Source organism: Chiloscyllium plagiosum, unplaced genomic scaffold (assembly GCF_037043375.1).
Source record: "Chiloscyllium plagiosum isolate Xiang-an unplaced genomic scaffold, Cpla_swu_hap1 HiC_scaffold_5, whole genome shotgun sequence".
In the NCBI taxonomy this organism is placed as follows: domain Eukaryota; kingdom Metazoa; phylum Chordata; class Chondrichthyes; order Orectolobiformes; family Hemiscylliidae; genus Chiloscyllium; species Chiloscyllium plagiosum.
Window position 1 is genome coordinate 69,666,427 of NW_028270143.1, and position 22,986 is coordinate 69,689,412.

General features: G+C 41.5%; 1 protein-coding gene across 22 annotated transcripts in view; it reads right to left on the bottom strand.

The window, feature by feature from the left end:
- tbc1d5 (TBC1 domain family, member 5) overlaps positions 1-22,986 on the bottom strand; it is a 524,363-nt gene that overhangs the window by 390,439 nt on the left and 110,938 nt on the right. The window contains exon 2 of one of the 22 annotated variants that reach the window (XM_087987277.1): positions 18,118-18,281. The exons of the other annotated variants lie outside the window; for them this stretch is intronic. The gene's annotated coding sequence lies outside the window, so the exon portion shown is untranslated. The remainder of the gene's footprint in view (positions 1-18,117; positions 18,282-22,986) is intronic. 22 annotated transcript variants of the gene reach the window in all.

The following is a 22,986-nucleotide window of genomic DNA, read 5'->3' on the forward strand; positions in this document are numbered from 1 at the left end:
TATGTTTATCAACTCAAATTACAGTACAATACGAATAGAATTATCATCAGTATCATTTCCCCTTTGCCACTTACTGTAAACAAATACCAGTACAATTAAGGCAACTTAATTGATAAAAGATTGAAATCTTGACGACAATGAAATTTTCACTACATATCCCGCTGCTGTATTTTTCTAATGTCAACTATCTGTTAGTGAATAAAATGTTTAATGAATTGCAAAACTCTTGATTTATTCAACTAAAACATTTGCATTAAACTCATTTTGGCAATCAATGCGTTAATTTCTTTGATAAGCGTGCTTGCTTGTTTGTAAAAATCACTTATTAACCATTTCACTGATGCTTTCAGGTATTAGAGTACATTTTATTTGAGTACATTGCGAGAGCTCAAGCATTTTCGTCAGAGGTAAGCACTTTCATTTAGCTGTGAAAGCCACCTTCTCAGGAGTTAATACTCAGCTTTATGATACCGATAACACATCCATGTTTTCGTGGTTCAGAGCCCTCAGCAATAAACTGGCAGAAATTGTAAATAATGAAAACAGCACCTCTCATGATGATGATTGTTTTGGTAAGGTGAAAATAACTACAATTGAGTGCGCCAAACACTTCCCACTCAAAATCACTAAACAGCTTGGCTTACCATAGCTCTTGTAAAACAAATAAATGACATGGTATAGTTCACTACATCAACTGTATGATTGTTTTTACAGCATTATAATTAGAATGCAGTTTGTATTCCATTGATCATTCTTGCAACACTTGGTACAGTTGATAAAACCAATAAAATAATTTGAAGAATAAAATTATAGGCAAAAATAATGATTAAACAACTATCCTAAGTTTTAATGATTTATGTTGATCAACTGACTTGGTTCATAAATAAATAATATTAACAGTAAAAACTTGGTGTATAATTCTGTCATTGTAGAGTAAAAATACCTCATCCCTCAAGCAAAGTCAACAAAGCAGATAAAATGCTCATTTATCTCGTTGTCATCTCTGGGACCTTGATATGAACTAATTGGCTGCCATATTTACCTGCAAATGGCACTGACTATATTTCAAAAGTACTGTAATTAATTCAAATTGTTGAGGATGTTAAAAGGTGCTTTACAAATAAGATGGTTTCCCCTATTGTTACAGGTCCAGTGTTTTTATATAAAAAAACTGCTGAGGTACAACTTAGTAGCACTTACACAATTGCAGAATTAGAATTTGGCCAACATAACTACATTAAATTTAACTCTCAATTCTAAAATGAAAATACTATACTTAAATGCAAATATGAAGATGGCTATGTTAAGTAAGCCTCATTTAATGAAATTTAGTAATCTGGTCATTTGACCACACAATTCTGTTAGATAAACCTACCATTTGACAAATGTAAACTACATACAAGCGATACTTAATTCAGTGACAGAAGCAGCCACAAGACATTCTATGTATTGGAAAAAAAACACCTATTAGACTACATTGCCACAGCAAAAAATGCACTTCCGCAACATCTGCTGTCAGTATATGGCCCAAAACTATTTTCCTCACATTGTGTGGAGATTCAGCTATGCACAAAGACTTTTATAGTCTGATTATTGGTCTCCAGGCTTAGAAAGGTAATCAGCTCGTAGCATGCACAACTGATTCCAGTGCAGCAGGTACTGAAATAAGCTAAATAGTGAAGATTTACAGAAAATTGAAAATTAAACACTTCTGCATTATGTTATAATCAAGATTGTCTGTCATTGAAAGAATGACTTTTTTTAACATTTTCTTAAAGAAATCAAAGTTATATCAGCAAGCAAAGAGCAAGTATGAAAATTGCTCTCTAGGATCTGCAAATTCTCTTTGAAAACTCTCACTCGGAATTTCACCGGGGGATAAAATGATAGCTTGTTTTCTCTACAAGAGTTCTTGACAATCACTTTGCAAATTTCACAGGCTGCTTTTTGATTTTCAGAAGCTCCTATTCCATGCTTACTAACTCCTTTATTAGGTCACAGTGCCACCATCACTATGAACTTCCATGCATATGCAGAATTCTTAATAATATATATGGACTCCTAATTTGGAATCCATATCCTATACTGTTCCAAGAATGCACAATTACATACTTGTATAATTTAACTTATATAGGAACAAACTCACATCTGCAGCTCCTTTTAAAATTAGTCAGGAGTTGCTCTGCCAATTTCAAGCTTTTTTACACTTAAAGTTAGTGCTAACAAACATATCAAGATAATAAAGTGTAACCTGAATTTAGTCTGTTTTAAGTAACAATTAATGTGTTCAGTTAGTTCTCTTACTGGAAAAGGGTCCCCACTTCTCTTTAATACCCTTTTGTTTTTATATGCCTATTTTAGACTTCTAAATTTCCTTTTATATTAGCTGCTAGACTCTTTTCATGTTCTCGCTTTGCTTTGTGTATTTTTTCCCCAGTTTTCCTTTGAACTTTCTATATTCATCCTGACTCTCAAGTTTATTGCCTACCTGAGATCTGTGGTAAGCACATTTTTTCTTCTTCTTCATCTTAATCTCTACCGCTTTTGTCATCCAAAGCTCTCTGGATTTGTTTGCCATACCTTTCCTTTTGTGGGAATATATTTTGAATGTACTCAAAGTATCTTCAGTTACCATATTTTTTTTAATTCACAAACTGACTACAATTATCGAAGCAAGATCCATTGAGGTTCATTCTCCCCTAGTTAATTATTCTTATCCTGAATTATTCCTTTTCCATAGAAAACCTAAACATAATGACACAATGATTACTGCCTGTTAAATGTTCCCCTCTTGACATTTGATCGAATTCGTCCATCTCATGTCCGAGAACTAGGTCCAATACTGGCTCCTTTCCCAATGGACTGGGAACATACTCTCAAAAATCTTCTTGAATACATTTTAGGAGCTATTGCTAATTCTGCCTTTTACATCAACTACTATTCCAATCTATATTCAGGTATTTAAATCTCCCATTGTAGCTACACTAGAATTTCTGCACCGCTCCAATTTCCTTGTATATTTGTTTAAATACACGAGCCCTAATTTAAACTATACTACCTTGCTCCAGATTCAGACCACCTTACTATATCTACTTAGCTCACTGCTATCTAAAATGGAACTACTCCCTTCTCCAAAAATGTCTAGCATTCCATTTTACTTGAGAAGTATAATTACCACAACATGATGTGACTGTTGGATGTTGAAATTTCAGTAGAATATATGAGTGATTACTGGAGCTCTCTGAAATGTAATTAAAGTGCTTATAATGTTACTGGCTAATTATTAATCATTTAGTGTAGATGCTTTTTCATATCAAGCATTTATTAAGGTTATTCTCAATCATCACCAAAACAGTACAAATTGTAAAAGCTCCAGCAGAGACTTTATGCATCTTAAATCCATTTCAAATTTGCAATTTTACTTAGATAACCAAAACAAACTGATCAAACTTTGCAGTTACACATTTAGGTATCTAATCAAAATGACTGCTGCAGAACATACACCGAAACCAATACAACTGACTAATTCAAAATAACAAGGGAATTTTAAAAATCTATTGATATACCACCTCACAAATAATGTGCTACTTTTGAAGGGAAAAACGAATATGGAGACATTGAGCAGTAGTCTACAATTCCAATTGCAACCCCATAACACTATGGTATACAAGATATAGTAGCGCCTCGACATATGAACGACCCCGTTCACGAACAAATCGGTTTACGAACAGGATTGTACGTAAAATTTTGCTTCAACGTACGTACGAAATTCAAGGTACGAACGAAGGTACGAATGCAAAACGCCCGTGTGCGACCACGCGGTTTCATTGTTCTGCTTTGCTATGCGCGCTTTGAACGCAAAAGCTCTCTGGGCCCCACATGATCTCATTCAGTTTGTCTTTGACACTGTGAACATTGTTCGTTGCTATATCCAAACATTCTTACGTTTTTTTTGTTTTTTGCATTAAATTAGCCCTCATTATGGCTCCGAAGAAAGTGAAAAGTGGTAGTGATAGTGGTGTTAAGAAGACTAAACATTTTACCGCGGAAACGAAGAAGGAAATAATAGCTAAACATGAGAATGGTGCTCGCGTATCTGATCTTGCTAAGCAGTACGACATGGCGAAACGGGTCAATTGGAATTACATTAATTCAAATGGGAAAAATTGATTCAGTTTGCAAACTTTTCAGTTCGCAAACCGGGTCGCGGAACGGATTAAGTTCGTAAGTCGAGGCGCTACTATATATATTTTTAAAAATAACACTATTTAGCAATGCTCAGGCAAAGCTCCATTGTATATAGCTTTTTGTTCGGTTTCAGCTACAATTCATTAGATTCTGCATTAATATCCTAAATCAGTTAATGGTTAAAATTACCAACTCACGCTTAGGGCAATTTAAAATTACTTGTTACTTTCCCATAATATTGCAAAAGAGTCAAAGTTAAGTGGAAAAAGATGATTTGCCTTTCACTACTACAACAAATCCCACTGTGTTCAGCTACCTTTGAAACATAAGTACTCTTGGAAAGGAGGAAACATAGTTGCTTGCACACAGCAAACCGCCACAAATGGCAAAGTTACAATGATTAGTTTATCAGTTCTGTGATGTCTATGGAAGGATGAACATTAGTCAGGGAACTGAGAAAATAATACTCACTGTTCTTCAGAATTCCTCATGAGAGCTTTCTCACAATGGTTTATGCCATGGTTTGCCAACTCTGTTAAGCATCTCTTGATGTGGATCAGGAGCCCAACTCTGGCATGGCACCCTCTGCTGCAGAAGAGGATAGTGGGCTGAGAAGTGGGCACAATATATTGGCCTCTATTTTCTCTGAGCCCTTTTCTCGGCTCACCGAGTTTTCAGTTTCTGCTCATGTATTCCAACTTGCCTTTCCAAAGTAAGATCATCAGCCACAGAGACTGTCTCCCAGTTGCTAATACCAATGTCTCCAATGGTCATGTCTCACTTGTTGACGTCAGAGTCATAGAGCATACAGCATCCCTGCCGACCAGATATCCTATATAAATCTAGTCCCATTTGGTCAGCATTTGGCCCATATCCCTCCAAACCCTTCTTGTTCATATACCCATCCAGATGTCTTTTAAATGTTGTAATTGTACCAGCCTCCATCACTTCCTCTGGAGCTCATTTCATCCAGGCACTACCCCTTTGCGTGAAAAGGTTGCCCCTTAGATCCCTTTTATATCTTTCCTCTCTCATCGAAAACCTTTGCTCTCTAGTTTTAGACTCCCCAATCCCAGGGAAAAGTTCTTGTATATTTTACCGATATCCATGCTCCGTATAATTTATAAACCTCTATAAGGTCACCCCTCAGCCTCAGACACTCCAGGAAAAATAGCCCCAGCTTATTCAGCCTCTCCCTTTAGCTCATATCCTTCCTATAGGAGCGACCAGAATTGCATGCAACACTCCAAAAGTGGCTGAAGTAACATCCTGTATAGTTGCAAAATGATCTCCCAACGTCTATACTCAATGCAATGACCAAAGACAAGCATACCAAATCCTTCTTCACTATCCTATCTACCTGCGACTCTACTTCCAAGGAACTGTGAGCCTGACAACAAGGTCTCTTTGTTCAGCAACATGCCCCGGGATGTTATCCATTACATGGCTAGGTCCTGCTCTGATTTATCTTTCTGAAATGTAGCACCTCGCATTTATCTGAATTAAACTCAGTTTGCCAGTCCTCAGTCTAGTGGCACATCTGATGAAGATCCCACTGTATCCTGAGGCAACCTTCGCTATCCACTACACTTGCAAATTTAGTGTCATCTGCAAACTTTCTAGCCAAACCTCCTACATTCACATCCAAATCATTTATATAAATGACAAAAAGCAGTGGACCCAGCACCAATCCTTATGGCACACCGCTGGTCACAGGCCTCCAGTCTGAAAAGCAACCCTCCAACATCTACCTCTGCCCTGTACCTTCAAGCCAGTCTGTATCCAAATAGCTAGTTCTCCCTGTATTCCATGTGACCTAACCTTGCTGATGTGTCTACCATGAGGAATCTTCTTGAACACCTGACTGAAATCCATATAGATCACATCCACCACTCTGCTCTCACCAATCCTTTCTTTACTTCCTTAAAAAACTCAATCAAGTTACTGTGACATGATTTCCCACACAGAAAGCCTTGTTGACTATTCTTAATCAGTCCTTGCCTTTCCAAATCGCACAAATCCCGAGTAATAGAGGTCTGAGCACAGGGGCCAGATTATTTGGTGCAGAGGTCTGCCCTGATTTTTAATGCTGATTACTCTCCCCCCACACCCCACCACCTCCCCACCCCCATCCCAAGATGCTGAAACCCTTTCTGAATGACCAGGCCTCTACCAAATTAACCACTGTTTGGGATCTCTGCATCTCATTTTAAATAAACCAATCTGTCAATTAGCATTAACCAGTCACAAAAAATATGACTTTTTGGTGGGTTTTGCTCATTTACATATAATGAACCACTAATGTTCAAGCATTTTCTTGGAAAAAACAAATTCAGCCTGACCATTGAAAGAATGGAAGGAAATGAGGGCATTCCTTAACTGCCAGATAAAAAGGTAGAACTTTGCTTAAACAATGTTTGGCAAGAAATGTGGGCACTAATCTTCAGAACAACATGTCCAAAGGCGTTGGAGAGGACATTAATGAGAGAAAAAAATTATAATTAGAAGACAGAAAGGTTGAAGGTGTGTTGCCTCAGTCAGGGTTTCATCTCTGACTGGCTTGAAAATATATTGGAGTAGGAGGATCCAGAGTTCTCCTCCTCTCTCTACAAAGATCTCAGTAAGTCTCTCGCTCAATGTAACCTCCAGGTCATCTCCTCTGCCCTGAAGCTCTTCAACCATGCCCTGAAACAGACTCACTACCACAGCCACATCTGCTTCCTCAGTCCTTGCCGACCTATCACCTTCATTCCCACCTCCATCTACCTATTGCACTCTTAGCTACCTTCTCCCCTGCCCCTCCCCATCTCCCATTTATCTCTCCACACCAGAGGCTCCCAGCCACACTCCTGATGAAGAGCTTTTGCCCAAAATGTCGATTTTTCTGCTCCTCGGATGCTACCTGATTTGCTGTGTTTTTCCAGCACCACTAATCTTGACTCTGATCTCCAGTCCTCACTTTCGCCTAGGGATAAGAAAGTTAGGGAAGTAAACACGTGGCTAAGGGATTGATGCATTGGTGTGGGAAAGAGGGATTCCATTTAATGTGACATTAGCATCAGTTTTAGAACCGGGGTGGGGGGATCTGTACCATTGCGAGAAGCGGGAAGCAGTAGGGAATATGGAGTTCAATGAAAAGACAAGCAGCAGGATAGCATGTGTGCAGGTGGGTTTTAGCTCGAGGCAGACTAGGAATGAAGCAAAAAGGAAGGATAACTTCGGACATCTTGTGATTTCCAATATCTCTAATCATGATAAGAAAGTTAGCATTAAGGCACTTTACCTGAATGCTCATCGTACTCGTAACAAAATAGATGAATTTACAGCACAAATCATCATGAATAATTATGATGTGGTAGGCATCACAGAGATGTGGTTGCAGGGGGATCAGGACTGGCAATTAAACATCCAAGAATTTGCAACTTATCGAAAAGACAGGGAGGTGGGCAGAGGGGGTGGGGTTGCCTTATTAGTTAAGAATTAAATTAAATATATGGCACAGAATGACATAGGGTCAGAAGATGTGGAGTCTGTGTGAGTGGAGTTGAGGAACCATAAAGGCAAAAAAAAACCATAATGGGAGTTATGTACAGATCTCCTAACAGTAGTCAGGACCAGACACGCAAGACAGACCAGGAAATAGAAAGAGCACGTCAGAAAGGCAAGGCCACTGTGATCACAGGGGACTTCAATATGCGGGTGGACTGGGTGAACAATGTTGCTGGTAGATCAAAAGAAAGGGAATTCATGGAATGCTTACAGGATGGCTATTTGGAACAGCTTGTGATGGAGCCCACAAGGGAGTAGGCTATTCTGGACTGAGTTCTATGCAATAAGCCAGATTCTATAAAAGATCTTAAAGTAAGGTAACACTTTGGAGGCAGAGATCATAATATGGTAGAGTTCAGTCCGCAGTTTGAAAGAGAGAAGACAAAAATCAGATGTAATGGTGTTACAGTTAAATAAAGATAATTACAGGGCATGAGAGAGGAACGAACAAATATTGAAGCAGAGCCTATTGAAGACAGTAGAGCAACAATAGCAGGAGTTTCCGGGTGCAATTGAGGACATAGTACAGAGGTTCATCCCAAAGAAAAGAAAGATTATCCAGGAGGCAGAATTAGACAGCCATGGCTGACAAAGAAAGTCAGGAAATGTATCAAAGAGAAAGAGAGAGGCTGTAAAGTGGCCAAGAGCCCTGGGAAATTAGAAGATTGGGAAGGCTACAAAAACAAACAGAGGATAACAAAGAGAGAAATAAGGAAGGAGAGGATCAAATATGAAGATAAGCTAGCCAGTAATATTAGAAATGATAGTAAAACTTTCTTTCAATATAAAAGAAACAAATGAGAGGCAAAAGTAGACATTGGGCTGCACCAAATTGATGCAGGAAGGCTAGTGATGGGAGGTAAGGAAATAGCTGAAGAGCTTAATGCGTACTTTGCTTCAGTTTTCACATTGGAAGACATGAGTAATATCCCAACAATAAAGGAGAGTCGGGGGCAGAGTTGCGTACGGTAACTATTACAAAAGAGGAAGTGCTAGAAAAGCTAAAAATTGATAAATCTCCTGGCCCTGATGGCCTACATCCTAGAGTTCGGAGGGAAGTGGCTGAGGAAACAGCCGAGACATTGGTTGTGATCTTTTAAAAGTCACTGGAGTCAGGGAAAGTCCCAGACGATTGGAAAATAGTTGTTGAAACCCCTTTGTTCGAGAAAGGATCAAGACAAAAGATAGAAAATTATAGGCTGATTAGCCAAACTTTGGTTGTTGGTAAAATTCTACAATCCATTGTTAATGATGAGACTTCTAAATTCTTGGAAGTGCAGGGTCAGATTAGAACAAGTCAGCATGGATTTAGTAAGGGAGGTCGTGCCTGACAAACCTGTTAGAATTCTTTGAAGAGGTAACAAGTAGGTTAGACCAGGGAAACCCAGTGGATATTATCTATCTAGACTTCCAAAAGGCTTTGAGAAGGTGCCTCACGGGAGGCTGCTGAGTAAGGTGAGGGCCCATGGTGCTCAAGGTGAGCTACTGGCATGGATTGAGGATTGGCTGTCTGACAGAAGGCAGAGAGTTGGGATAAAAGGTTTTTTTTCAGAATGGCAGCGGATGACAAGTGGTGTTCCGCAGGGTTCAGCGTTGGGGCTGCAGCTGTTCACTTAAAATATTAATGATCTGGATGAAGGGACCGGGGGCATTCTGGTGAAGGTTGCTGATGATACTAAGTTAGGCGGACAGGCAGGTAGTACTGAGGTGGTGGGGAGGCTGCAGAAAGATTTAGACAGTTTATGAGAATGGTCCAGGAAATGGTTAAGGAGAAAGTGAGGTCTGCAGATGCTGGAGATCAAAGCTGAAACTTTATTGCTGGAACAGCACAGCAGGTCAGGCAGCATCCAGGGAACAGGAGATTCGACGTTTCGGGCACAGGCCCTTCTTCAGGAATGAGCAGAGAGTGTTCAGCAGGAGAAGATAAAAGGTAGGGAGGAGGGACTTGGAGGAGGGGCGTTGGAAATGTGATAGGTGGAAAGAGGTCAAGGTGAGGGTGATAGGTCGGAGTAGGATGGAGGCGGAGAGGTCAAGAAGAAGACTGCAGGTCAGGAAGGCGGTGCCGGGCTGGAGGGATTCGGCTGAGACAAGGTGGGGGGAGGGGGGATGAAGAAACTGGTGAAGTCCAAGTTCATCCCCTGTGGTTGGAGGGTTCCCAGTCGGAAGATAAGACGCTCCTCCTCCGACCGTCGCGTTGTTGTGGTTTGGCGGTGGATGAGTCCAATGACCTGCATATCCTCGGTGGAGTGGGAGGGGGAGTTGAAATGCTGTGCTACAGGGTGGTTGGGTTGGTTCGTCCGGGTGGCCCAGAGGTGCTCTCTGAATCGCTCCGCAAGTAGGCGGCCTGTCTCCCCAATATAGAGGAGGCCACACCGGCTGCAGCGGATGCAGTAGATGATGTGGGTGGAGGTGCAGGTGAATCTGTGGCGGATATGGAAGTTTCTTTTGGGGCCTTGGAGAGAAGTGAGGGGGGAGGTGTGGGCGCAAGTGTTGCACCTCCTGCGGTTGCAAGGGAAGGTGCCGGGAGTGGAGGTTGGGTCGGTGGGGGGTGTGGATCTGACAAGGGAGTCGCGGAGGGAGTGGTCTCTACGGAAAGCTGATAGGGGAGGGGAGGGAAATATATCCTTGGTGCTGGGGTCTGTTTGGAGGTGGCGGAAGTGACGGCGGATGATGCGCTGTACATGGAGATTGGTGGGGTGGTAGGTGAGGACCAGTGGGGTTCTGTCCTGGTGGCGGTTGGAGGGGCGGGGCTCAAGGGCGGAGGAGCGGGAAGTGGAGGAGATGCGGTGGAGGGCACCGTCGACCACGTCGGGGGGGAAATTGCGGTCCTTGAAGAAGGAGGCCATCTGTGTTGTACGTATTTTGAACTGGATTTTCTACTACAAACCAACCGACTCCCACAGCTACCTGGACTACACCTCCTCCCATCCTGCCCCCTGTAAAAACGCCATCCCATTCTCCCAATTCCTTCGTCTCCGCCGCATCTGCTCCCAGGAGGACCAGTTCAAAATATGTACAACACAGATGGCCTCCTTCTTCAAGGACCGCAATTTCCCCCCCGACGTGGTCGACGGTGCCCTCCACCGCATCTCCTCCACTTCCCGCTCCTCCGCCCTTGAGCCCCGCCCCTCCAACCGCCACCAGGACAGAACCCCACTGGTCCTCACCTACCACCCCACCAATCTCCATGTACAGCGCATCATCCGCCGTCACTTCCGCCACCTCCAAACAGACCCCAGCACCAAGGATATATTTCCCTCCCCTCCCCTATCAGCTTTCCGTAGAGACCACTCCCTCCGCGACTCCCTTGTCAGATCCACACCCCCCACCGACCCAACCTCCACTCCCGGCACCTTCCCTTGCAACCGCAGGAGGTGCAACACTTGCGCCCACACCTCCCCCCTCACTTCTCTCCAAGGCCCCAAAGGAAACTTCCATATCCGCCACAGATTCACCTGCACCTCCACCCACATCATCTACTGCATCCGCTGCAGCCGGTGTGGCCTCCTCTATATTGGGGAGACAGGCCGCCTACTTGCGGAGCGATTCAGAGAGCACCTCTGGGCCACCCGGATGAACCAACCCAACCACCCTGCAGCACAGCATTTCAACTCCCCCTCCCACTACACCGAGGATATGCAGGTCATTGGACTCATCCACCGCCAAACCACAACAACGCGACGGTCGGAGGAGGAGCGTCTTATCTTCCGACTGGGAACCCTCCAACCACAGGGGATGAACTTGGACTTCACCAGTTTCTTCATCCCCCCTCCCCCACCTTGTCTCAGCCGAATCCCTCCAGCCCGGCACCGCCTTCCTGACCTGCAGTCTTCTTCTTGACCTCTCCGCCTCCATCCTACTCCGACCTATCACCCTCACCTTGACCTCTTTCCACCTATCACATTTCCAACGCCCCTCCTCCAAGTCCCTCCTCCCTACCTTTTATCTTCTCCTGCTGAACACTCTCTGCTCATTCCTGAAGAAGGGCCTGTGCCCGAAACGTCGAATCTCCTGTTCCCAGGAAATGGTTAAGCAAATTCAACGTGAGTAAATGCGAGGTCTTACACTTTGGAAATAAGAATACGGCATGGACTATTTTCTAAACAGTGAGGATATTCATAAAGCCGAAGTACAAAGGGATCTGGGAGTGCTAGTGCAGGTTTCCCTAAAGGTCAACCTGCAGGTTGAGTCAGTGATTAAGAAAGCAAATATAATGTTGTCATTTATCTCAAGAGAGTTGGAATGTAAAGGCAGCTTTATAAATCTGTAGTTATGCCCCATTTAGAATACTGTGTCCAATTTTGGGCCTCACACCTCAGGAAGGGCATAATAGCACTGAAGCGTGTCCAGCAGAGATTCACACGAATGATCCCTGGAACGGTAGGCCTAACTTATGATGAACGGCTGAGCATCTTGGGATTGTGTTCATTAGAGTTTAGAAGGTTGTGGGGAGATCTAATCTAAATTTATAAGATAATGCATGGCTTAGAAACTGTGGTCGCTGGGAAGCTGTTTCCATTAGGCGGGGAGATTAGGACCAGTGGCACAGCCTTAGAATTAGAGGGAGTCAATTTAGAACAGAAATAAGGAGACATTTCTTCAGCCAGAGAGTGGTGGGCTTGTGGGATTCATTGCCACGGAGGACAGTGGAGGATGGAATGTTAAATGTTTTCAAAGCAGAGATTGATAAATTCTTGATCTCAAGAAATTAAGGGCTCCGAGAAGAGTGCGGATAAGTGAGTTGAAATGCCCATTAGCCATGATTAAATGGCACAGTGGACTCGATGGGCTGAATGGCCTTACAAAGTTTGAGAGAAGATTTGTAGCTCGGGTACTCGTTGTTGTGGTTCTGTTCGCCGAGCTGGAAGTTTTTGTTGCAAATGTTTCGTCCCCTGTCTAGGTGACATCCTCAGTGCTTGGGAGCCTCCTGCGAAGCGCTTCTGTGGTGTTTCCTCCAGCATTTATAGTGGTCTGTCCCTGTCGCTTCTGGTTGTCAGTTTCAGCTGTCCGCTGTAGTGGCCGGTATATTGGGTCCAGGTCGATGTGTTTGTTGATGGAGTTTGTGGATGAGTGCCATGCTTCTAGGAATTCCCTGGCTGTTCTTTGTTGTCCCAGTCGAATTCATGTTGCTTGTCATCTGCGTGTGTGGCTACTAAGGATAGCTGGTCGTGTCGTTTCGTTTCGTGGCTAGTTGATGTTCGTGGATGCGGATCGTTAGCGGTCTTCCTGTTTGTCCTATGTAGTGTTTTGTGCAGTCCTTGCATGGGATTTTGTGACACTACATTAGTTTTGCTCATGCTGGGTATCGGGTCCTTCGTTCTGGTGAGTTGTTGTCTGAGTGTGGCTGTTGGTTTGTGTGCTGTTATAAGTCCTAGTGGTCGCAGTAGTCTGGCTGTCAGTTCAGAGATGTTCTTGATATATGGTAGTGTGGCTAGTCCTTTGGGTTGCGGCATGTCCTCGTTCCGTTGTCTTTCCCCTAGGCATCTGTTGATGAAATTGCGAGGATATCCGTTTTTGGCGAATACCTTGAATAGGTGTTCCTCTTCCTCTTTTTGCAGTTCTGGTGTGCTGCAGTGTGTTGTGGCCCTTTTGAATAGTGTCTTGATGCAACTTCCTTTGTGTGTATTGGGGTGGTTGCTTTCATAGTTCAGGACTTGGTCTGTGTGTGTGGCGTTCCTGTGTACCTTTGTGGTGAATTCTCCGTTTGGTGTTCTCTGTACCATCACGTCTAGGAATGGGAGTTGGTTGTCCTTTTCTTCCTCTCTCGTGAATCGGATTCCTGTGAGTATGGAGTTGATGATCCGGTGTGTTTTCTCTATTTCCGTGTTTTTAATGATTACAAAGGTGTCATCAACGTATCTGACCCAGAGTTTGGGTTGAATTTGTGGTAAGACTGTTTGTTCTAACCTTTGCATTACTGCTTCTGCTATGAGTCCCGAGATCGGTGAGCCCATGGGTGTTCCGTTGATTTGTTCGTATATCTAGTTGTTGAATGTGAAGTGTGTTGTGAGGCACAAGTCCAGGAGTTTAAGTATGCCGTCTTTGTTGATGGGTTCAATGTCCTGTTGTCTGTTATGTCTGTTCCTCAGGTTGGCTATTGTTTCTCTGGCTAGGGCTTTGTCAATAGACGTGAAAAGTGCCGTTACGTCGAATGAGACCATGGTGTCTTCCTTGTCTATGTGTATATTTCTGATGATGTCCAAGAATTCCTGTGTTGATTGTATAGAGTGTCTGGATCCGCTGATCAGGTGTTTCAGTTTCTGCTGTAGTTCTTTAGCCAGTTTGTGTGATGGTGTCCCTGGTAGTGATACTATGGGTCTGAGTGGGATGTCTGGTTTGTGCACTTTAGGTAGTCCATAGAATCTGGGTAGTCCACGAATGGCCTTACTCCCACTCCTATGTTTTATGGTCTTACAGTTGTCCATGATTTCCAAAAGATAGTAGAAATGGCAGTAACACACAATACTGATTAATATGGGCACCGAGAAGGCATCTAGTTGGACCAGATTACAGACCATGTTTAAATGCCTCTAATATGACAATTCTGAACTACTTGTTTGAAACCTTTCATACCACCTTCCTTCTATTTCTGTAACCATCTCCTTCTCTACAAGTCTGCAAAGGCCTCCTCTGCAATATCCGAAGACCAGACCTAAAGTTGGAAATGCTATCCTAGAGCTGAAACAGGGCAGTCAAACAGCAACCTGCCACAGTCAAGCTCACCTAATCACAGGCATCAGCCAACATTCCACTCATCTCAAGCACATCTCTATATACATTCTATACCACCAGCAGAGACAGATCTACCAGTTGTGGAAATATAGTGGCATACAGTCAGAAGGAAACTACCATGCAAGTACTCAACATGGACTCCACAGACTATCATTTTAGATCGGCCACGCTCAAGAAATTCTCCTACTGTATACACTCGATAATATTAAATCTCACGTAAAAGTCGACCCCCTATTTTTGGCTAAATAACCTGGAATTTTCCATACATCTTCTGTAAAAGTTGGCCCTAGTTTTTCCACAGATAACAGATCGACGTTTATGAGTCTGTGTGCTGGCCACATGTCCCACTTCAGCTTTCCAGTGTGCCAGTTGTTCTGCTCCACTCCCAGTCTTCCAGTCCACTGGCTGTTGTGTTCCAGTCCACTGGCTGTTGTGTTCCACTCCGGGCTTTCAGAATTACCATAATTTTTTTATTCTTCATTCGTTTAGAGATCAATTCGGCTTCTGGTAATGATACAGTATGAATTGTGACTGGCATGAATTTCAGTCCCTCAAAAGTAGTATCAACGTTATAGTCGACCCCATAAATTTAACCTTAAAAGCAGTCAAAAAATTTGACTATTTTTCATGTATGTACAGTAGTTACCACATAGTATCTTAAATCAATGGTCCTTCATTTAAAAAAAAATTGAAAGCACAGTGTAGCAAGAATATAGAATGCACTCAGAGGGTGTTTCTAGCACCTATCACAACCAGTAGCTCAAGGATACCACCACTTAAATAGAGCAACTCATTGCTGCACAACTTGCACTTGCAGCATGTAATTCAAAAAATCACCAGGGAACAATTTATTTGTCCATGTTTCCACTATTCTGTCACAGATGCATCAATGTTAGCACTGCTTAGAATGACCATACACCATTTGTACAATCTTCGTTACATTATGTAGTCTAAGCATTCAACCAAGTGTGTAATAGACTGAAGTCATAACTGACATTTCAGAAAATGGTTACATTTGATCCAAGTTTATAACTCTTTCTTCAGTGCTTTCAATGATCTTTACTTCACAAAATCTGAAAGAAAGCTACTTGGTGATGGTTGTATTACATTCACAATCTCTAGGTGACAACGCATCTTATCCATGAGAATGTTAACAAAGTGATAACAAAGAATTACCCCACACTATTATTCAATCAACTTGACTGAAACAAAGTTAAAAATCAAACAACACCAGGTTATAGTCCAACAGGTTTAATTGGAAGCACACTAGCTTTTGGAGCGCTGCTCCGAAAGCTAGTGTGCTTCCAATTAAACCTGTTGGACTATAACCTGGTGTTATGTGATTTTTAATTTTGTACTCCCCAGTCCAACACCGACATCTCCAAATCATCACTGAAAAAACGCACAGCAGGAAGAAACAAGCCAACAGACAATAAGCAAACAGCAACCAAATAGTATGGCATACTTTAACAAGTTTTGAATTAAAAAACATTTGCTTAATTATCTTCAGTCCCTCTAAATTAAACATAACTGAATAGAAGGAACAGATTTGCATTGAAATAGCACCTTTCATGACCTCAATGTCCCAAAGTATCTTGTAGTCAATTAAATACATTGAGTGTAATTTAAGAAATATGGCATTCAGGTTTTACACACCAAGGTCTCAAAATTCACATCAGATCATCTATGTTAGTGATGTAGGTTTGGGGATTAATATTGATCAGGATTTAAGGAAATATTTTTCTGCTCTGCTTCAAAATAGTGACAAAAGCTATTTTATGCCCACCTGAAACAGCAGGCACAGTTTCTCATTCAAAAGACAGCATTTCAAACAGTAACTGAGTGAAATGACAACTAGATTATGCCCTCAAAAGTATCTGGAAGCGGACTTAAAATTAAAACTTCCTGATTCAGTGGCAAGAAAGCAACCAACTAAATTGACGACTATTCTACAAAACATAAATGTTCCAACACCACCAAGTTCAAAAGCTACAAATAAAAGCAATACAGCACTGTATCATAATCAGCTGTAAATTGATTTAATTATAAAATATGTTATAAATTATTTTTTAAAAGTATCTGGATGTGAAAAAATTCCATTAGCTGCCTTAAAACATAACATAATGACATCTGTGTTAAATATGGAACAAGGTTGCTGCTAAATATTATTAATTAAAACCTCAGACTTAAAAATAGTACATGTTTTTGTTATTTGGAATTGCTAGACAATTTTTATCTTTACTGTTAGCTTGTATCAATTTCTTTGTAAAAATCACAACAGTGTACACAAAGCAAAAAGCTGACTTTTTAAATTTATGTTACTAAATACAGCATGCTATAATTTTTCCTATTAAAAACAGCAAGCCGACATGTCAATGGATGCTTTGTTTACCAGAGATGACTGGAAAGCCATATGTTTTTTTCTATTGTGCAAAGAAGAAATGACTTTCAGTCACTTGTGTTTCTGATTAGCAAAATGATTTATGCCACAATCACTAAAAAATGCCAGCAAGTGAATGAAAAAGCACACCAGATGTGCGCATTGAGAAAAACAGTAGTTGCTACATTGTAATCACAGCTACCTAACTCTGCTTTTTATCCAGAGTGCGTGGGTACTCATGGAAATGGCACTTTTTCACTTTTTGCTCAGCTAAATAAATGATACATTTTATAATTTTTGCCACACACAATTCAATAAATTAATTACAGTTTTGTCTTTAGACTTATCATCAAGAGGAGGCTGGCAAAGATCACAGGGATTAATTGCTTCAGAGGTGTGAAATGCAGGTTTTCCTTTTCCCTGCATACCTAGTAAAGAAACAATGATTAATCACTGTTTAACTATTCTCTAAAGGGAATTGAGAATTTGCCAAACCAGGCCATATCCTCATAATCCAAAAGTTAAATTCAAGATAAAGTACAATTTGCACTGAACTACATTCATCTGTAAATTAACAGAAGTGATCCTTAATCTAGTTATAATATAATGCTACTTGCATTTGTTCCAGTACAGGTTGTTATCCAACTGTACCACATTATAGTTCTCAATCTTGTCCCAAGTAGTTCTTCTGGTCTAAGTCAGTATCTTCTGCACAATAGTTCATTTAGTTTTAGTAAGAAGGTCAATAGAGAAACTTAGCAGGTTTGGCAGCAGCATCTAAGGACAGAAAGCAGAGTTAAATTTTAAAATCCAGTGACTCTTCACCAGAACCAGTACTGAAGCAGGGTCACCAGACTCAAAACGTTAATGCTGCTTTCTCTTCACAGATGCTGCCAAACCTGCTGAGTTTCTCCAGGAATTTCTGTTTTTGATTCAGATTGCCAGCATTCACAGTTCTTTGTTTTATATTAATTCTCATTTAATGCTCTTCTTGCATAACTACATCTTTCAGCTTTATAAGTTTATGTCGAGGTTGGATAGCCAAGTCTCAAAACTGCAGTTAGGTAAATTGTATTTAATCCAGCAGAAATTTTCTTAGGTCATTTACAAAGAGTGGTGAACAGTCTGATCAGTTGCAGAAAGGGCTGTCCTGGAAATTTTATTTGCAGAGTAAATGCAATATACTTGCATGGAGAATAAGGATCCTCCTAAGTGTAGAATACTGCTTGAAGGACAATGAAGCCCAGAGGATCTGTCAGATCACTCACCAGATTGCTGTTGGTGCTCGTTCAGAGCTTTTATCATTTGTCATTGCTAACGTACATCCTCAAAGCTCGGTTTTATCTTCAATCCTCTTCAACAGCTATGCAAGTGACTTGCCTCACATCTTCTCTTGGAATTTTGCCCTTGCAGATGATCTGGTCCTTGCTACCTATGAAAACAATCCTGTGAATCTCAGCCGCAACTTGTCCCAGGACTTAGAAGTGATTGAACAATATTTCAACTACTGGTGCTTCAGCTGAAACCCAGCAACTGACTGGTCAAGAATGAACTCCTGTTTTCTTTTGGCAGTAAACCAGTTAAGAATGAACCATACTTAAATAGATTAGATTAGATTACTTAGTGTGGAAACAGGCTCTTCGGCCCAACAAGTCCACACCGACCCTCTGAAGAGTAACCCATCCAGACCCATTCCCCTATATTTACCCCTTCACCGAACACTACGGGCAATTTAGCATGGCCAATTCACCTAACCTGCACATCTTTGGACTGTGGGAGGAAACCGGAGCACCTGAAGGAAACCCATGCAGACACGGGGAGAATGTGCAAACTCCACACAGACAGTTGCCTGAGGTGGGAATTGAACCCAGGTCTCTGGCACTATGAGGCAGCAGTGCTAAAGTAGCTTGGAATCATTCCAGTCTGCAGCCGCACATTATGCAAACACCTGAAAATGGTTACAAAAAAGACCAAGATCAAAGTAAATATTATCCAGAAACCATTAGGCACTAGTGGGGAAACCAGCACATGCAGTCTTTGTACTGTTAATCTTGCTTTACCAGTAATCTTCACCAGAATACTATTCCCAAGTGGGCAAAAAACAGCTGCATAATATACTTGGATATTGTCTTCAACAAATTAGTGCAGATTATCAGTGGCAGCAAAATGAACACCTGTACAATGGCACCCAGTCCTGACAGGTGCCAGAAGGCAAAAATGATTTTTGGGTTTGACTGCATTAAACAAACCCAAAACTGCCAATCCTGAAGACCTACAAAATCTATTGATATGCAATTCAAAACTCTCAAACCATTCTCAGTTTCATATTTCACTTGCTCATTTTTCAAAAATCAATTTAAAAATAAATTATTTTAATCTTTAGCAGAAGAGAGTGAAGGCGGCAAAAACTTATTTTCTAATGTCACAATTACTATATCAATGGCTGCTCAACTCCATTTAGAGGAACAGTGTACAACTAGTTCAGCTCATGTAGGCTGTATAAAGGGAACAAAAAAAGAACATTTGCTTAAACTTTTTAGACTTATAAATACAATTTTCTCAAGACAAGAGCAATTTAGCAACTATATTGGCAACATAAAGAAGAACTCGAAGCATAACACACTGTCTTAAGTTTTGTGATTTATAGTGCCATAAAACGTTTTCGGTTATTCTGTCTGCTTCATATCCCAGTTTTTAGAAACCAGCCAACTAACAATGGCTTGCAGTTTCTCATGTACCTGTTCTGTCATCTCATTTCCACAGAATGAGGCGTGTATTGCAGCAGAGTTGGCAGGATGGTTAAGAAAAGGAACAAGTAATTTGTTTGAAAATTCTATCTGCACTGGTTTAGTTACATGATGTACGACTAAAAGATGATACACATATCGAAATTGCAAACTACAACATGATTAAACTATATAAGCAACAATCTAAGAACATTTCCTGATTGTGCGTATAAGGTAGGATATTTGAAAGAAGGACACTTTCACTGTTGAGATAGTAGCAAATATTGACTATCAAATTTTAACTCCAACCATATTTTTGTTATACCTAAGACCTTTCATGGACTAAAATAGTTTTTAAAAAGGAAGAAATATGGACTCAAAATGGTTACAGTTGTCCCCTGATCACAAACTAAAGCAAACTTTGACTGACCTACATCAAAGAAACAAGCTATCCACACTAAAATTACCAAATTTATCTGAAGACATCAAAACTAGGTAACTGAACCTGCGTCAAGAAATTTTAACTTCTGTTTAGTTCAGCAACTTGATAATTTTAAGTTGGAAGATAAAAGGCCCACCTAGCAGTTAGTCAGCATGGAAAGACAATGGAGTTAGGCTCCAGAATATGCACTGATTTATATTTTAACAGCTGCTTTTGAGTAGCACAGCAGACTAAAGAACATGGATTCATTCACAACAGCAGACTGAATCTGGACAGGTTGCTCTCTTTCTCTCCCTTCTACTCCTCTCATTATCTAAAGACGTTAGCCCAGTCATAAAACAACTTGAGAGCAACCATCCACCATAAACTCAAAATAATTCCAGATTTTGCCACTGCTACGGATATAAGTCAATCAAGTTTAAAATCTAACACTTCAAAAGATGCCAAGGACTTAGAAACTGATGTAGCATTGTTTTTCCTTGTTTGTGCCAGCCACCCTCCCTTTTAGGCATACTACCAGTTATTAGGGCTGTCCATGATGGAGTAGCACAAAATGGCTAACAGCTGCCACTCTCGCTCTGCAGAACATGACTGAGAAATATTTTATTAACGTAGTCTCCACAAGCATAACAATAGCAAAATTGTATAACAAAGGCTACTGGCTGGGACGGAATGTGCAGCTGCAGTGACTTACATCGATAAGAACATTTCATGCTAATTATAGAGTCATAGAGATGTACAGCACGGAAACAGACCCTTCGGTCAAAGTCATTCATGCCGACCAGATATCCTAATCTAATCGAGTCTCATTTGCCAGCACTTGGCCCATATTCCTCTAAACCTTTCCCATTCATATACACACCCAGACGCCTTTGAAATGCTGGAATTGTACCAGCCTCCACCACTTTTTCTGGCAGCTCATTCCATACATGCATCACCCTCTGCGTGAAAACGTTGCTCCTTAGGTTCTTTTTATATCTTTCCCCTTTCACTCTAAACCTATGCTTTCTAGTTCTAGACTCCCACACCCCAGGGAAAAAGACCTTGTCTATTTACCCCATCCACGCCCCTCAAGATTTTATAAACCTCTGTAAGGTCACCCCTCAGCCTCAGCCTATTCAATTTCTCCCGATAGCTCAAATTGTCCAACTCTAGCAACATCCTTGTAAATCTTTTCTGAACCCTTTCAATTTTCACAACATCTTTCCAATAGGAAGGAGACCAGAATTGCATACAATATTCAAAAGTGGCCTAACCAATGTCCTGTACAGCCACAACATGACCTCCCAACTCCTAAACTCAATGTTCAGGACAATAAAAGAAAGCATACCAAACATCTTCTCCACTATCCTATCTACCTGCGACTTTACTTTCAAGGAACTAAGAACCTGCACTCCGAGGTCTCTTTGTTCAGCAAAACTCTCCACGACCTGACAGTTAAGTGTATAACCCTGCTCTGATTTGCTTTTCCAAAATGTAGCACCTCACATTTATCTAAATTAAAGGCGGTATGTGGCTCAGTGCCTCACAGCACCAGGGACCCGGGTTTGATTCCAGCATCAGGCAACTGTCTGAGTGGAGTTTGCACATTCTTCCCGTGTCTGCGTGGGTTTCCTCCCACAATCCAAAGATGGATTGGCCATGCTATTTTGCCCATAGTGTTAAGTACATGAGCCAGAGGAAGTTGAGTTGCTCTTCGGAGGGTCAGTGAGGACTTGTTGGGCCGAATGGCCTGTTTCCACACTGTAGGGAATCTAATCTAATCTAAATTAAACTCCATCTGTCACTCCTTAGCCTATTGGCCCATCTGATCAAGATCCCTTTGTACTCATGTCATCCCGTTTCTGTACCCCATATCAGTCGAAGCAAACACTCAGACAGTATGGCCCCACCTTCTTTCCCTTCATTCCGAGCCACTGAGAGAGAGCAAATGTCCAGGTATGCAAAGACATCAGCTCTCGGTCTTCTCTCAAACAGCAGATTCTGAAGGAATTATATAGTCACTTACAGGGAGCAGCATTCAAATAAGGCAACATCTATCTTGATGGATGACGGTTACAATCAACGAGCATCAACAGTAAAGATTAAGCCATCTGGCATGACACAATAGACGTTCCTCAGCTGTTAACAAGCATTTCACCATGGATGTTCTTCACTTCATTAACTGGCATTACACAACTGATGTTCTTCACCTCGTTAAACCATTATCCTTGCCTCCAGCTCCTCACTGTTTACTGCAAGCTCTTATCTGGTCAAAGTCATGCAAGCTGAGCCTTTGCCCTGCAACCCCAAACTTAACTCTTTCTCTACTTACTCATACCTTATACATATTCTCACTCAGAGGCAACCTTTTCGCTGTTCACTACACCACCAATTTTGGTGTCATCTGCAAATTTACTAACTATATCTCCTTTGTTCACATCTAAATCACTTATATAAATGATGAAAAGCATTGGCTCAGCACCGATCCTTGTGGAACACCACTGGTCACAGGCCTCCAGTCTGAAAAGCAACCTCCACCACCACCCTCTGTCTTCTAACTTTGAGTCAGTTCTGTTTCCAATTGGCTAGTTCTCCCTGTATTACATGAGATCTAACCTTGCTAACCAGTCTACCATGAGGAACCTTGTCAAACACCTTACTGAAGTCCATATAGATCATGTTTACCGCTCTGCCCTCTTTGTTATTTCTTCAAAAAACTCAATCAAGTTTGTGAGACATGATTTCCCATGCACAAAGCCATGCTGACTATCCATAATCAGTCCTCGTCTTTCCAAATACATGTAAAACCTGTCCTTCAGGATTTCTTCCAACAACTTGCTCACCACCGACGTCAGGCTCACCAGTGTATAGCTCCCTGGCTTTTCCGTCCCATCTTTTTTAAATAGTGGGACCACGTTAGCCAACCTCCAGTCTTCCGGCACCTCACCTGTGACTATCAATGATACAAATATCTCAGGAAGGGGCCC